Source organism: Erithacus rubecula (assembly GCF_903797595.1).
Source record: "Erithacus rubecula genome assembly, chromosome: 3".
Lineage (NCBI taxonomy): Eukaryota > Metazoa > Chordata > Aves > Passeriformes > Muscicapidae > Erithacus > Erithacus rubecula.
The window spans coordinates 36,313,087-36,328,103 of record NC_136689.1 but is presented as its reverse complement, the minus strand read 5'-3'; the positions used below and the strand labels follow the sequence as shown (position 1 = coordinate 36,328,103).

Here is a 15,017-nt window from a genome sequence, read left to right as displayed (position 1 = left end):
CTGCATTTTCATCTGCAGAGGGAGAAGTAAGTCTGTGTACTTCTAAGAATTACTTCTTAGAGATGCAAAAAAAGGTTGCATTAAACATGTACTAGTCTTTGCATGTAAATGTGCATACTCTGTTCATGACCCTATGGTTTGTTGCAAAGAAATTTTGCAAAGCATTGGAGTCTAAAAGTTAATTAACGTGTAGAAAAATATTGATGGGTCTAATAGGAGATCCTTATTTTTTCAAGGCATCAGCATCAGCCCTAAGCTGATGGACCCTATGACAGAGAAAAATCTCATGTAGACCTTTTTTGTAGTCTCCAAAGCACAGATGCACCAGAAACTAGGTTTTGCTTATTTCCAGATCTCTTCGAATTATATACTTGAGCCTCCTAAGCAGGAGGCAGAATTTAAAAATGCAGGACATTTGCCATTACAAGGTAGAAAACCAGACAGTACATTGCATTCCTTGTTTGTTTATTCTTTGAAGGCTATGCTGACAAGTTTTCTAAAAAAATGTTTTATCACACTTTGTAGTATAAGTGCAATCTGTAATGGAAGAGGTACAGTATAGAAGATCTGAATAAATGCTTGAATGCAGAAAGAGTAGTGTTGCTTGAAAAGTTCCATCTCTAACTCCAAATGAAAGCCTTGTTGCTAATAGAAAGTTTCCCAAGTAAACATCCTTTGGAAAAAAAACATCACTACAGTTTTGACTAGAAAAGTATGACTTGGAAGAGCAGTGGCAATGTCAGAGTTGTACTAAACATGGATAGAAAATGAACTGTCACTCTACAGGCAAGTTTCTCATGATCTATCAGTAGTAATCCTTGCTCAGTTTCCTGATTTTCCTGCTAGCCTGTTCTATGTTCTATGCTAATAGCCCCAGGTGTTATTATTATTAAGAGCTTCCTATCTCACCTTCCCCTGGTTATGGGAAAGGAGGAGCAGGAGTTAACAGTGTCCATGCCCATATTTTGGGGCTCTAGTGGCAGCTTGGGTTAGAGTGCCAATGTGGTGCTCCTTTCTTCCTGAAAACCACCCTGTTCAGCAGCCTAGCAGCTTCTAGGGCAGCACAAAGGCTGCACTCTATTTATAGAGAGTAAGTTTGTGTTTGTAGGTATAGTCTTCCTGACTGCTGCCTGAAGACTGATAGAAATGGGCAGTGTAGGAAACTTCTTGCTGAGGAGTATTTCTGGGAAGGGTTATGCCAGGAAATGTGGAGAAAACCCATCAGAAAGCTGTCACAAGAGATTTAAAAAATCTTTTCCTTAGGCTTTTGTCCTGGATAGTTATTTTATCTAGAAGAGAGATATGTGCTGCAGAAATGATGTGCCAGTTTTCTAGATGTTATGAATAAGGAGTAGTGTTTGGATAGTGAAGATTAGAGGAGGATTCTGAAATATGTTAGTTTTTTTAAATATTATGGGCCTGAAATTTACAAAATAAAGTTTTTTTTTTTTTTTTTTTTTTTTTTTTCTGTATGCCGCTACATAATGGTTTTGTTTTATGCTTTCGGACTTAATTGAGCTGAGTAACATAACAAGACAATTTTTCCTCATCATCTAAAATCCTTTTAAGTTCAGGAGTGATGACATGCTGTCAGAATGCTTTGTTTCCAGAAGAGGATAATCAGGCAACAACACAATGGCCTAAGTCTGATGTGAATCAAAATGGAATATTGACTATATAGAAGAACTTGGCAGTTAAAATATGGTTTGTGCTGTTTTTTAATGTTATTTCCATGAGAAGATCCTTTATCAAGTGGAGAACTGTAGTGCACCAAATTTTTGATTTGTCAGACAGAGGGGATTGTTGCTTCTGGGGCCAATCTTTGAGCAATTGCACGTTTACAGGTATCTAGAAGCTGAGGGTTTGACTTTCTCATTTCCTTACATAGCATGGCAGTTGAGCTGTAAGATGACTGTACTCTTCTTTATCTATATCTCTATTGTTGTTTAACTGAATGTTGTTGAAAATAGGCAATAATGCAAAAATAATGGCTGGGTTCAGGAATTTTTTACTATAATAACATTTTCACTGCTGCCCAGAATAGTTAATTAAGTCTGCCGGAGAAGCAGAGGAATTAGGAAATGAGCAAACACAAGAAAATCCTGGCAATTCAGATGTTTTAATTTGGTGCTTGCAAAGCAGGAATGAATCAACATCAGTATGAAATATTCAGTCATTTGATTTGACCAGATTTATTTCCCATACACTGAAATTTTTAACCTACACCCTGGGTTCTGTTTGAAATACCTGTAAAACACTGATTTCTTGATGCAGAGGAAAGATTTAAAGCTCAGGGGCATAATGAAATGAAACTTTTTGTCTTTTTTGAGTCAGATTAGGCTGGATCCAGATCTCTAGGCATACTCTGAGTGTTCTTATGTATGGCCTTACACTCGGTCATGCACAGGGAGGAGAGTTTATATTTTGACTTGATACAGATGAGTGTTCCTGAAACACGGTCACCTGTGACTCCATGGATGTTATTTCTGCTTGTAGTGTCACAGGTCCCTAGGATCTGCCTCCAGAGTCATTGCTGTTGTGTTCTTTGGACTTGTTAAGGAGCATCTGACCTTAGTTCCTTTGCAACTTCCTTTAAATTTTTTTTCTCTCTGTTTGCAATTTGTTGTTGGGCCTTCTGCAAGTTCAAACCCAGAAAACAACAAAATTTTTCTTCTCTTTCTCTTAGAATCTTATGTTCTGCAGCACTCCTGGGCTGTGTTTGGAATTTCTTTCATTGGGCCCATGTGAAACTCATGAAGTCCAAGGCCAGGAGCAAGTTCCTGCACCTAGGTCACAGCTGTCCCTCATATTAATACAGGCTGGGGGCTCCAAGGATTGAGAGCAGCCCAGTGCAGAGGGGCTTGGGGTATTGATGCATGAAAAATTGATCATGACCTGGCAATGCAGGTTTGCAGCCCAGAAAGACAATTGTAGCTGGGGTTACATCAAAAGCAGTGTGGCCACTAGGTAAAGAGAGGTTATTCTTCTCTATTCTGCTCTCAGGCAACCCTACCTGGAGTACAGCATCCTGTTCTAAAATCCCCAATGAAAGACAGTGACTTATTAAAGCAGGTTGTGAGGAGGGTCAGGAAAATTATCAGGGCAGTAGAACACCTCTCCTATGAGGAAAGACTTGAGAGAAATGGGGTTGTTCAATCTGCAGAAAAAGCTCTGGGGTGACCTTATTGTGGTCCAGCAGTACTTAAAGGCACTTACAAGAAAGATGGGGGGAGAGTTTTTACTGGGGCCTTTAGTGTTAGCACAAGGAAGAATGTTTTTAAAAAGAGGGAGGATAGCTTTACATTGGAAGAAATTGTTTACTATGGGAGTGGTGACACATGGGAACAATTTGTCCAGAGAAGTTCATAGAATCATATGTTAATAGAATTAATTGGGCTGGAAGGTGATCTTGAAGATTCTAGTTCTAACCCTCCTGCTGAGGGCAGGGACACCTTCAACTAGACCGGCTTGCTCAGAGCCTCATCAAATTTGGCCTTGAATAGCTCACATGGGGCAACTTGTTCCATTGTCTCACTACCCTTACAGTAAATGTTTTTTTTCCTAGTATCAAATCGAAACCAGCCTGTCTAGGTCCCTCTGGATGGCATCCTGTCCTCCAGGTGTGTCAGCAGTACCTGTTGTGTGTGACACACACAGGTGTGTCAGCTTGGTGTCATCTGCCAGCTCATTGAGGATGCAATCAATCCCTCTGTTGATGAATGATGATGATGAATGTTAATGAAGATCTTAAAGATATTAAGTTATATTATATCAAGATACTATTAAAGATATTATGTTGCAGATGCCCCATTGTTGAAAGTGTTCAAGGTCAGGTTTGGTGGGACTTTGAACAATCTGATCTGGTGAATGATGTCCTTGCCAAGGGCAGGAGATTGGGCCTGATGATCTTTACAGATTCCTTTCGACATAACCCATTCTCTCTCTGATTTACCACAAATTATTTGAACTGTTTTAGGATTATGTTCCAATTAGGGAATCAGCCATTTCCTATGCTTGTGATGAGCTGCGATAACCTCCGATTACATAGAATGCAGTAACCTTGAGACCTTCAAGGAGTTTGTAGAGTACAAATGGGTAGATACCATAAAATATAAATTTAAAAGTTTTATTTTTATTTAAGTTAAATTTGTATCAAGGGTGCTCTGACCTTCCATGATTGCTTTCTGAAGAAATTCAGGTTTCTAGGGTGTGAGATCTCCTGGGAAGCAAATCTTAAGGTTATCTGAAGATGGCTGTGTTTTTGCCATTTCGCCTTGCTGAACATTATAATACCTATCCTTGAAATCATCTCTGTAAGTGTAATGTGGATGCAAACAAAATACCTATTTCCAGGTTGCTGTCCAGTTTTTGGAATGTAATGTGTGTCTTTGATTAATCTGCTTTGATTTATCTGGAAGATTTATTTTCTTCAAATATGTGTGAAATAGCATTGCCTGTGTTTGGCCTTCTGCACCTACCATCTCTCTCTGCTCAGTTCCACAGCCTCATTCAAGGTCCTTGTGGATACCTCAGTGCTGGTGGTCGTTTGGCCACCAGCAGATTGCATATGCTTTTTAGGTGCAGGTAAGATGTTCTTTGTAGAAGCTGAGCTTCTACATGTAGTGCATGTAGTACATGCACTTTCATCCTCTGTTTGACAGCTCCTAGTTTTTTCAGGATTTTTCTCACAGTGTATCACTCTCCAGTGACTCAGCACCTTGTCTCTGAGGAAGAGATGTTTGTGCTACTCCTTCTTGTCGTATGAGAATGGGTGAACTTCTAACTTCTCTCCACCAATCCTCATGTCCATTAGACAAGTCTCAGCAACAAACAGCATTTGTACAAGCTCATAACTCTGCTGTTATATAATGGCCACACAGTAGGCTGTGTAGCATAAACTTGAAGATGTTTTCATAAGCAGCTTTGCACACTGGAAGTGACCTCTGGGAAAAGGACTACACAAACGTAAAAATGACATACAACTGTTTTCAGTATATTTAAAAAATTTACTGAAGTAGTTTCTTGCTCCTAAAGCAATCAATAGATCTAAATACCTCGGAGCTGTTTAACTGGTGGTTACTAAGACTTTCTAAATCATCTTGTCCTGCCTTACACACTTGCTGGGGGGCACTACATTGTGAGCCAGCTTGCTGTTGGGAAGTCATGGTACCCAAGGCAAAGGCAATAGCCCAGCCTTTTATAGGGGCTGAGGGTCCCTCAGGCTTTTCCTTTGAATGCAGAACATTTTCACAAAGGAAATTAAATGAAGTACTCTTTAGATTTGTCAAGTCTTGATGAGTAAAATTACTTAAAACTAAATTTTATCATGCATTTTGTAAAACGTTTTAAATAACGTTTTAATCAGTTGTTGTTTACACCCTTTGCCTTAATAGCACTCAGATGAAAAAGATCAATGATTATTTTATTCTGCAAAGACTATAAAAATTTAATGGTTCGCATAATAAGTATAACTCATAAAATCTACAGTTTAAATATGGATGGTTATTAACCTGTTTTTTAAAAGCTGCAATTAAAATTAAAAGGAATTACTTAAAGCAATGATTTTATTACTGTAGTTTAAGGACGAAAAAAGTGATAAAATTCTAAAATCACTGTCATTTGTACTGAGGAGATAGGATTTGGAAGGATTTAAAGTAAGGCATGATTTTTTTCTAACATTAGGTACACTTGTATTTCCAACATAGATTAATAACTATTTTCTCTTTTTTTTTTTGTTTTTTTGTTTTTTTTTAACAATCTTTAATTTGTTTTTAGGAATTTCAAAGATATCTTGAAAAAAGCATGAGTTTACATGATGGGTAATTTCACACAGAGTCAATGCATTGCTAAGCACAATTACTTCATTAATTGCTAATTCATAGCATGTAGTAATAGTGCTTCTACTATTTAAGGCACAAGAATATGCCTTAAAAAACATGCATGCTTTTATCCTTTTTAATAATGAAAAATTTGGGACTCTTTTCTACTCTTTTTACCTGCAGTAGTTTGGGCTGGTGAATAGCACATGCTGAGGAACTCATTTATCTGGAGTCTTTGTATGCTGTACTCTCTGATAAAACATTTCTCTAATGTCCATGTCCTGTCTAATTTATTTTATCCTAATATTTTTTGATAAGGGAAGAAAATCCCCAAGGGTTCATGTGTTGGACTTGTACAGTAAAATTGGATATAGAATTCGAGTTTCTCATGCAACTGCTGTTATTCCTGGCATCTTTCCTTTTGGCTCTAGTGAATGCTTAAAGGAATCCTCTGTTAATATTCATATAGATTAAATTAGTAATCAAAACAATTCATTAAAGAATAGTACAAAACCTTGTATTTCCCAGGAAATCAATGTTTCTCTTTTAAATTAATTGGTTTATATAAAACAGATGAGTATTAAATTCCTACTATTTCAGAGAATACAAATCAGAGTTTTTATAGCAAATGTTATTTTTTTGTCCAGAATTAAATGTTCTGTGATTTTACAAGTCAAAAGTTTTAGATGACGTATTATACTTTTACATTTTTTATAAGAAAGTATAAGAAAAAAATTTAAATAGATTACGTAGCTTCCTTACACAATAAAAACAATTATGTTTAGAACTAAATGTAAAAGCTGTCTTAATGACTCACAACAGAAGACTATAGAGTCTACAAGTGAAGGAAAATGGCAGATAAAAGAATAAATTTATATAGGAAACATTCGTAATTACAGTTAGAGATGATGTAAAACCTGCTGCAAAGCTGTCCAGGAGAACTTTCTTTCAGTAATTTGCTACTGTGGAACTTCCAGGATGTTTGAATGTCAGAGAGACCAATTCTAATGAATGGAGACCACAGAAAGGATTCCTGATGTTGAACATAATAGGCCTGTGAAAAGAATGCTTAAAGAAAATTTAGGGGAGCAGTATTTTATTTACTTCTGGAACATTTGTCAAGAAAATAGAAAAGGTGTAAATCTGCACACTGTAATTCTTTTATTCAGGTCCAGTTTTCATTAAGCTTATCTGTAGCCCACCATGTCCATGCTTTGCTGAAATTTAAAATGCCAGGACCAAGCCAAGCATTTTCTGTCCTGCTCTGACAAGTTACAGGAGACCAGAAGAGCTGAGAACACAAGTAGCAATGCTTGCCAGACTGTTCCTTCAGTGAGGTATATTTTAGGAAGTTCTTGAGCCAAATGTGTTGTCTTGGCATGTGCTAGCCCCCCATGAGGTAACATACTTAACTGGATGGAATCAGCAGGAGAGTTTGTTTGTTTTAACTACTAATGTGGTAATCTGAGTTTTCTCATTCCCTTCCCCAGACAGAGCCTAATATAACCAAGCAGAGATACACAGGAAACTTTCCTTGGGTAATCTAAGTAGTAGGAAGAGATGAGAACATATGAACTTTGACTTTGAACTATAAACAGTAGAAGCCTAAGTACTATTTTTAAGGTGCTATGCTCGTGGGAGCTGGAAGTGGACGAAGAAAAAAAATGTACATTGCCTTACTCACATTTTGTGTTTGTGATGGACTGATTTGCTAATGGATCCAATACATTGCATTATTGGTGTTGCTAGGACTCAGATGACCAAGATAAATCACAGGGATGATGCCTGAGTTAATTATAGCAGTGCCCTCCCAAACGGCACTATCAGCTCTGGGAAGCAGCAAAAGCTATTGTTGGTATTGGGAAGTAACATGAGAGAGTGGTGCCTGGGAGAGGAAGGAGAGGAGACTGCCATTTTCAAAGGGTTGGAAAACATTGGCTCTGTGGTGTTTGGAAAGGAAGGGAGATGTGAAGACAAGCGGACGGTTTTCAAGAAAAGAGAAATATCTCAGAACAGGTATTTGAAAGATGCATTTGCTTAGCACACACCCACACCCATAAAAGTAATGGTGGAAACCCTATGAAGCAATTAAAATACCCAGTTTCCACTTAAAGACTCCTTCTGTCCTTGTTTGTGGCAGGAACAGGTCCTTTCTTTTTGCTTTCAAGTTTTCCTAGGAATTTATTATCTCCTGAAAGTTTTTGAGACAAGTTTCTTATCTCTAAACCTCTATTTTTGTTTTTAGGGAAGCTATTTGAAATTTAATTAAGTTTTTCTTCTAAATTTGAATGAAAAGAGAGAAATTACCTTGGTACTTACTGAAAATATGTGTCAAACTGAACTATAAACAAGCACATAATTAGAAAGTCCATGTGTCTGAAATCAGAGAGAATCTGTCTTTAAGAACAAACCCTTAGATACTCTGAAATGTCAGAGCAGCACAGCTGTTCACTCTCTGTTCTTCAGTAATGATTCCCTTATAAAGGGGGATTTTTCATAAACTTCTATGCATAGAGAGAATAGCATATATTTTGGTTCTGAACTGCCTTCATTTTCCATTAAACAAAATAATAAATAAAGTCTACTTCAGCAAGTACTGTGTATTCAAGTCTCCTACTTAATGTCATATAAACAATATCTCCTTTTCAAACTGGATGAGTTTCTAGAACCTGAAGGAATGTCTATTTTGGATTACACTGAATTGCAGAAAAACTATGGATTTGAAGATGTTTGTGTTTTTTTAATTTGGTAGAACCCAAACATTCCCCCTTCAGTTGATTGGGAAAAGTTTTATTTCATTCAGAATTATCTCCCTTAGCTATTTCTTCACAAACCACTGCAATATTTTTAAAAGTCCTTCTATTTTTTTAATTTTTTTTTAGAAGCTGCCGTGCTGATATGGCACATAAATTGATGCAGACCCAGAGGGTAAAGGGTTCTCTGTGAGATACTGAATTTAGAGTCCCTTGAACAGCTCAGGTGGAAGTACAAAAAACAAAATTCTGTGGTTAATGGCATTTGTAGTAATAGAAGCAAATAATTAACTTTTAATATAAACAATCAAGAATTGTGAATTTTGGTAAAATTAAAACTTTGTTGTCTTTTAGAAAAAGGCAGAACATAGACAACTCAGTACTCAAAAACACAGAAAATGCAATGTATAAAATGTGCTGGGATTCTCATCCTTACTTATTTGGTGATTTGTTTAGTACAAGTTTGACTCCCAATAAAACACTCCCAAAAATATTTTATTTCTGTTTCTTAGAATATAATTTCTGCAGACTAAAACATAGCAAGAGAAAGGTTGTGAAGACCAACTTTGAGTTCAGTAGTTAAGCATCATTTTTCAAGTTCTTCAGCAAGACAGAAGATTAATTAGTAGAGTAAAAATCTACTTAATACTGAAACAATGTATTATTTAGCCTATAGCTTCTTTTAAATAAGAGGAGGATTAGCAATCATCTGCCTTGGTCTTTAGCTGTCATTGACAACATTTAAGTCTTTAACCTGTGCAGGGTTTTAAGACGATTATATAATCAGCAGATATTTTTCAGACAGCTACAGCTGGTGATAAGCCTGCATTATTTCAGGCTTCTGAGCTATGCTAAGGACTTATTGTCTTGCTAGGCTTTTGTCATGTAATAGTATAAAAAAAAAATCTTTGGTTTCCATTATTTCTTTCTGGTCATTCCAGGGGTACGATGAGAAACACCAAGTCTTAGACCAAGTTTTGTTGAGAAAGAACAATCTGGCTGATAGGTATGATTCTTAAAGGGATTGGCTGTTTTATTGGATAAAAGTTGTCAGTCTTACAGATAGCAGCAGTCAGGTGGTTTTTGAACTTGAAGAAATTCTGTGTGGTGACAGGAGCTTGTGAGGACTTACTGTGAGCTTGAGAATTAATTTAAATGTTGTTTGTAGCCAGCTCCAACTCCTGAGGATAAGATAGCCACACGGTTTTTTTTTTCCTTCTCATCATGTTTTCTGAGCCTGTAGTAGCTTCTTTGATATATTTCTTCCTCAAGCCAGCTGTACTGAAACACATAGAACAAAAGAAAATCTGTTCAATTTAGTCTAACGAGTTTCAACCCAAAGGTTCGAATTGACACTGTAGTCTTTTAATAGGCTTTGTTTTATTTAATCTCATTTATCAGTCATTAATTTTGCACAAAAGATGTCAACCCTGAGTAACTTAAATTTGGCTTTACCATACATTTTTTATCTTACAATGTAATTACTACCACTCCCTGTTTTATAGATTACTGAGAAGGTCTGTGACTATGGGTCATTTGCTTAATTCTCAGTTGATTCCCTCATCTGAAACAAGTCCAGAAAGTGTCTGCACTCTTTGGTGTGAACAACCTAAGCAGGCTGGCAGAGATCAGTAACTTCAGCAAAATACTTCTTGACTGGTTCTGCAGATTGTTCATCCCCATTAGCTAATGACAATTCCTAGGGCATGGTTAAGCTTTTTCTTACTGTAGGAAAGTAATTTCTCCCTTTTTGTGCTCTGGTTTACTTCCCATTTCTCTAACAGGGAGCGATAGTGCATTCATGCCCTTAAGGCTCTGTTTTCATGCTCTGGTTGTGTTTTGAAAACAAGGCAAATATTCACAGAAGGCTTGGAAACCAAAATGTGCCTGAAGAGTCTGAAAAGTGATAGAGGTTTACAGATATCTGCCATATAAAAGTTTTTATGCTTCTATCCTATGTAGCTATGAGTTACTACTCCCTTACCTTTTCCCTCTAAATGCTACAAAATGTTAACAGTACTGGGTAGTCAGGGTTTGACAGTGATGACTGCTTGATACTAGCACGTAATTTTTGTTTCCATATGAACATCTGTCATGGCTATGCTTAAGGTGAAATTAGTGCCTTAATGCCTAGAAACATTTTTTTTTTCATTGCTCTATCCAGATTAAAGAAAAAAAATAAAATTAGAGGTAAATCCTGGTTTTGATGCTTAATCTGTTACACAGCTTCACACATCCATTTCTGGATAAACAAGTGAAAATGCATGAAAGTAAGCATTTCAAAATTTTTAAGAAGTTTGTGTGGAATGTATTTACTAAAGAAATATACAGGACTTTCTAATGATATTGAATAGTTCTACTTCCCTACAGTTTTTGCCTCTATTACAGTGTTTTCCCTGGAGGTATATGGCTCTAACTACTGAGGTTTTCTTGACTTGGTTTTCATATCTCACTTCTTTTGCAATCACTGCCTGCTGGCTCTGTCTTAGACAAATGGTTAAATGAATTATTTTGAATATATTCAGATTTGGCCTTCTAATCAATGTTAAGGAACTGAATTACACAAAGAAGCAAATTAGTATATTTGATTTGCAAAGATAAATGGCTTAATCCAATTGTGTGTTAGATCTGAAATGCATATTCATGAAATGATTTAAAAAGAGAGATAGTAGAGGTCAATAAACTTAATGGCAGAAAGAACAAGCAATTAGACTGCCATAGGCTTTTGTCTGGCATTTACTTAGGAAAAAACAGAGATATAGTTTTGGTTCAAAGTAAAAAAATAATGTTGAAATAAATTACCAATATTTTCTTTGTTTTCAGCCAGAAATTTGCTGCTATTGAATAAAATTATTTGCCAAAATAATAATTCCACTTTAAAGATCAGTACAGCAAATTAGTATATTGAACTACTTTAGTAAGATTTGAGATATTTAATTTGAGACCATTCTAGTATAAAGACAAAAAAGTAGTGTGGTTTGGTTCTTTCATCTCTACATACTTGACAGTTCAAGTGTGTGTCAAAGTATGCTTCTAAACCCCTAGCACAGGAAGATATAAACAAATCATCCTGTGACCTTTCAGAAATTGAAATTACAGTGAATGAGGCGTATCTGACCAAAATTGATGTCTAAGAGCAAAGTGCCCAATCTGAATCAACCATTCAGCTCTTTCCAGAGTAATGAAGAGGATGGGTAGCCACAGAAACCAACTAATCCCATCTGAGATGGTTACCAGGGACAGCGTTAATCATTTGCAGGAGATACTTATCCTCAATAAATTCTGTAGCAACTGTGCTGTCTTAAAATGCTAAACTTAAAGTAGCCACTTGATGTGGGAAATTCTGGCTATAACTCAGGAAAATTTATTTCACAGTAAGTGTCGTCAAGCACCATACTGTTTTTCCTCTGTGGACTCTTCAGCCCAGAAGACATTCAAAACTTGAGTGGCCAAGACCCAGTGTGAGGGCCTGGACAATGCTGCTGGTTAGCATGGCTTTGAGAACAGAGGAGGTGGAACAGATGCCATCCAGAAATGTTTTCTCCAGCTAAACCCTCTTGTGCATTCTAAAGGCCTGACAGCAAAGCAGAGACTAAGACCATTGTGTTTAGAGGAGATAAGGAACCATGAAAGGGACATGACAAACAAGCAGTGCCAGAAGGATTTTGTCCAGCCTGAAATGCTGCTGAATACTGTGACTCAAGCAATGCAAGGTTGATAGGCAGAAGTAATATTTTGTGTTAGAACAACTACCCTCAATTCTCCTTTTCCCCTCCTTCACCTCCTCATTCCTGCCTCCACGCCCCTCTGCCCTCACCATTCCCTTCAATATTAGCTCTGAATGGAACACAGGGATCAAAAAAAAAAGAGTAAAGGATGAGATTAGAATTAAGGAAGGTTTGTGAAAAATATACTATGGTGTTCTAAGACGGATCTTTGTTTAAGACATGCTTTTCCTAGGTTTGTAACTAGTGCATTATTGCTGTTTTACTTCAGAGAGCTAAAATCTGATTTCCAGTGCTCATACTCTTGGTTCATCTCTGGCTAAAATTTTATAAACAAATGTAGGAGGTTAGAGAGCAGGAATAAAAAAAAAAAAAAAAACATATCAAGCATATGGATTGAATTGCCTCCTGTCCAAAGGATGACTCTCAAGTGAGGTTATGAATCTTAGGACTGAGATCTAGGAACACTGACTAGATTCTGTCCAAACTTGGATGTATGAGTGACTCAATTTAAAACCTGTTGGTGTCTCTGCATGATGATAGAACAGGAGAAGCAATAAACTAGGAATGAAAATTTGTGGTTTATATTAAACTGTGACATCATTCCCTGCTGGATATTTACAAATTGTTTTTCCATCAAGAAAAGACTGCTTCTTAGTAATTGAAATTACATTTCAGCATTAAATTAAGGAATAGCTATTTCCAAGGGTTTGGTGCCTTGAAAGCAAAATAAATTAATACTGCCTATATACAGTATTTTAGCATTCACACAGTTGCTTGAGCAGAATGTATACTGGTTGAATGCTTCAATTAGATTGTGAGATGTTCAGTTTGGAAAATTCACACTGTGAGGGAGAAGCTCACAATTGGAGCTTAGGGTTTAGTCTGCATTCTGCTTGCCAAAACATCTGACACAAAATGATGTCTTCTTTTGACACTACATGAAATTGAATTCCTTTGATTAACCTATTTCCCTGCAGTTTAATAACATTACTATTAAAATTCTGGAGTTTGTCTTTTATGTATTGGTATGGGTGTACATTCCTGTTGTTTTCCTTCATAGTAAAACTGAGTTGTGTTGTCCTAACCCCTGATAGAATATTCCCTTCTGACTCTGTTACTATTCATTGCAAAGGGCTGCTGAGTCTGTAACATGCCAAGCCTATCAGTCCTCTCAGCACCCTGCAGTGGGTTGTTTAGACTAATGCACAGGGGTAGGGAGTAGAGGCCACTGCAGTGGGTGATGCAAATATTCTTCTCTTTTAGATATACATCCACATGGGAAATTTAAATTTATCACAGTGTGAGTTTGACATGGCTATATAAATTCAGTGAATGAATTGTATTCTCTCTTTCTGTAGACTTTCAGTCAAGATGGCAGAAATAGCCAAGGTCTCCAGGAGAATCCATTTTTGTAATATATTTTTCTGCAAAGAGATGGGGATAAACATTTGCATCTTGGTCTGCAAAATTTGTTGCTAGTTGTTCTAGTTTCTGAATTTCTCAGTCTTCAATGATTGTATACTTCAGCACCCTGTGTACCTCATTTTCTCTTTGATGGCTTAATTGAGGTGGAAAGACATTGGCATTTACTTCATGTCCCACAGGAAATATGTGTTTGAGCGGGAGACTGACCTGAATTCCTCTAGACTGTGTGGTATCTGCTTACTGCAGGCACTTTTCTGCAGTGGGATTAAGTAGCTGCCATTTCCTTTAAAACACGAGACTATGATGTGAAGTGGACATCCCAAAAGGGTCATTGTCAGTCCCTCAAATGTAGCACCCATTATTTTAAGGTGATTTAAATCAATAGTCTCTGCTGCTCAGAGATAACAAATATTCTTACATGGCCTGGAAGTGACCTAAAGGTTAAGATACATAAACTATGTCTTTCCTAGTTATTTTTAAGTAATAATGTTGGCTGTAACTAATTATATTCTTCTTCATGTATTTTTAATTTTAAAAGGTTAGCAAAGTCTGTTAACAAATAGTATATTTTTGAGCACCTATGGCCAGGGTATGGTATGTTATTATTATCTAAGTGTACATATTTTTACTATGTAGTGGTTAAAATGTTGCAGGTTTGTATCTGTCCATTATAAATTCCTGCTATTGCTGCATCCTCAAATAGAAGTCATCCATCTTTTCTGGTACAAGGATTTGTTAAATTCTGTTAATGGCTGTGCTAAGTAAAGACAAATAAATGAAAGCAATTAAATAGTTAACCAATTTTTTTTTTTTTTTTTTTTTCTGAAAACAGTGAATTGACAGCAAATACACTTCTCAATCCAGAATATTACTGAAGTCTAGGTTTAGGGTGTCATAAGTTAGCCACATTTAGCTGGGTCCCAAAAATTAAACTATTTTGATAGAACACATTACAAGAAAATTCTTTCATTGAGAAATAATTAGTATATAAATTATGATATAGGAATTTTAAGTGTATCATTCTGAAGTGAGACTTTCAGCAAACTGTATTTTGCATTTGAGTTACCATTATGCATTTGATTTAGCATGCTAGTCCTGAAGAAAGTAGCATATAATCTGCTTTGTTGTATGAAATAACTAAATACATCTACTGTTCTTAGAGAACATAAGTTGGGACATAAAGTTATCGAACCAAAAAATTTTGATGACATCTTCTTCTTAACTCAAATGTATTATCCAGAAGCTCATATGGAATAAATTTTGATCTGATATTAGTGTAGCTTGATTTACTT

At 36.4% G+C, this 15,017-nt stretch overlaps 1 protein-coding gene across 4 annotated transcripts in view; it reads left to right on the top strand.

Moving 5' to 3' along the window:
* ZNF385D (zinc finger protein 385D) overlaps positions 1-15,017 on the top strand; it is a 405,889-nt gene that overhangs the window by 277,645 nt on the left and 113,227 nt on the right. The gene's annotated exons all lie outside the window — the stretch shown is intronic.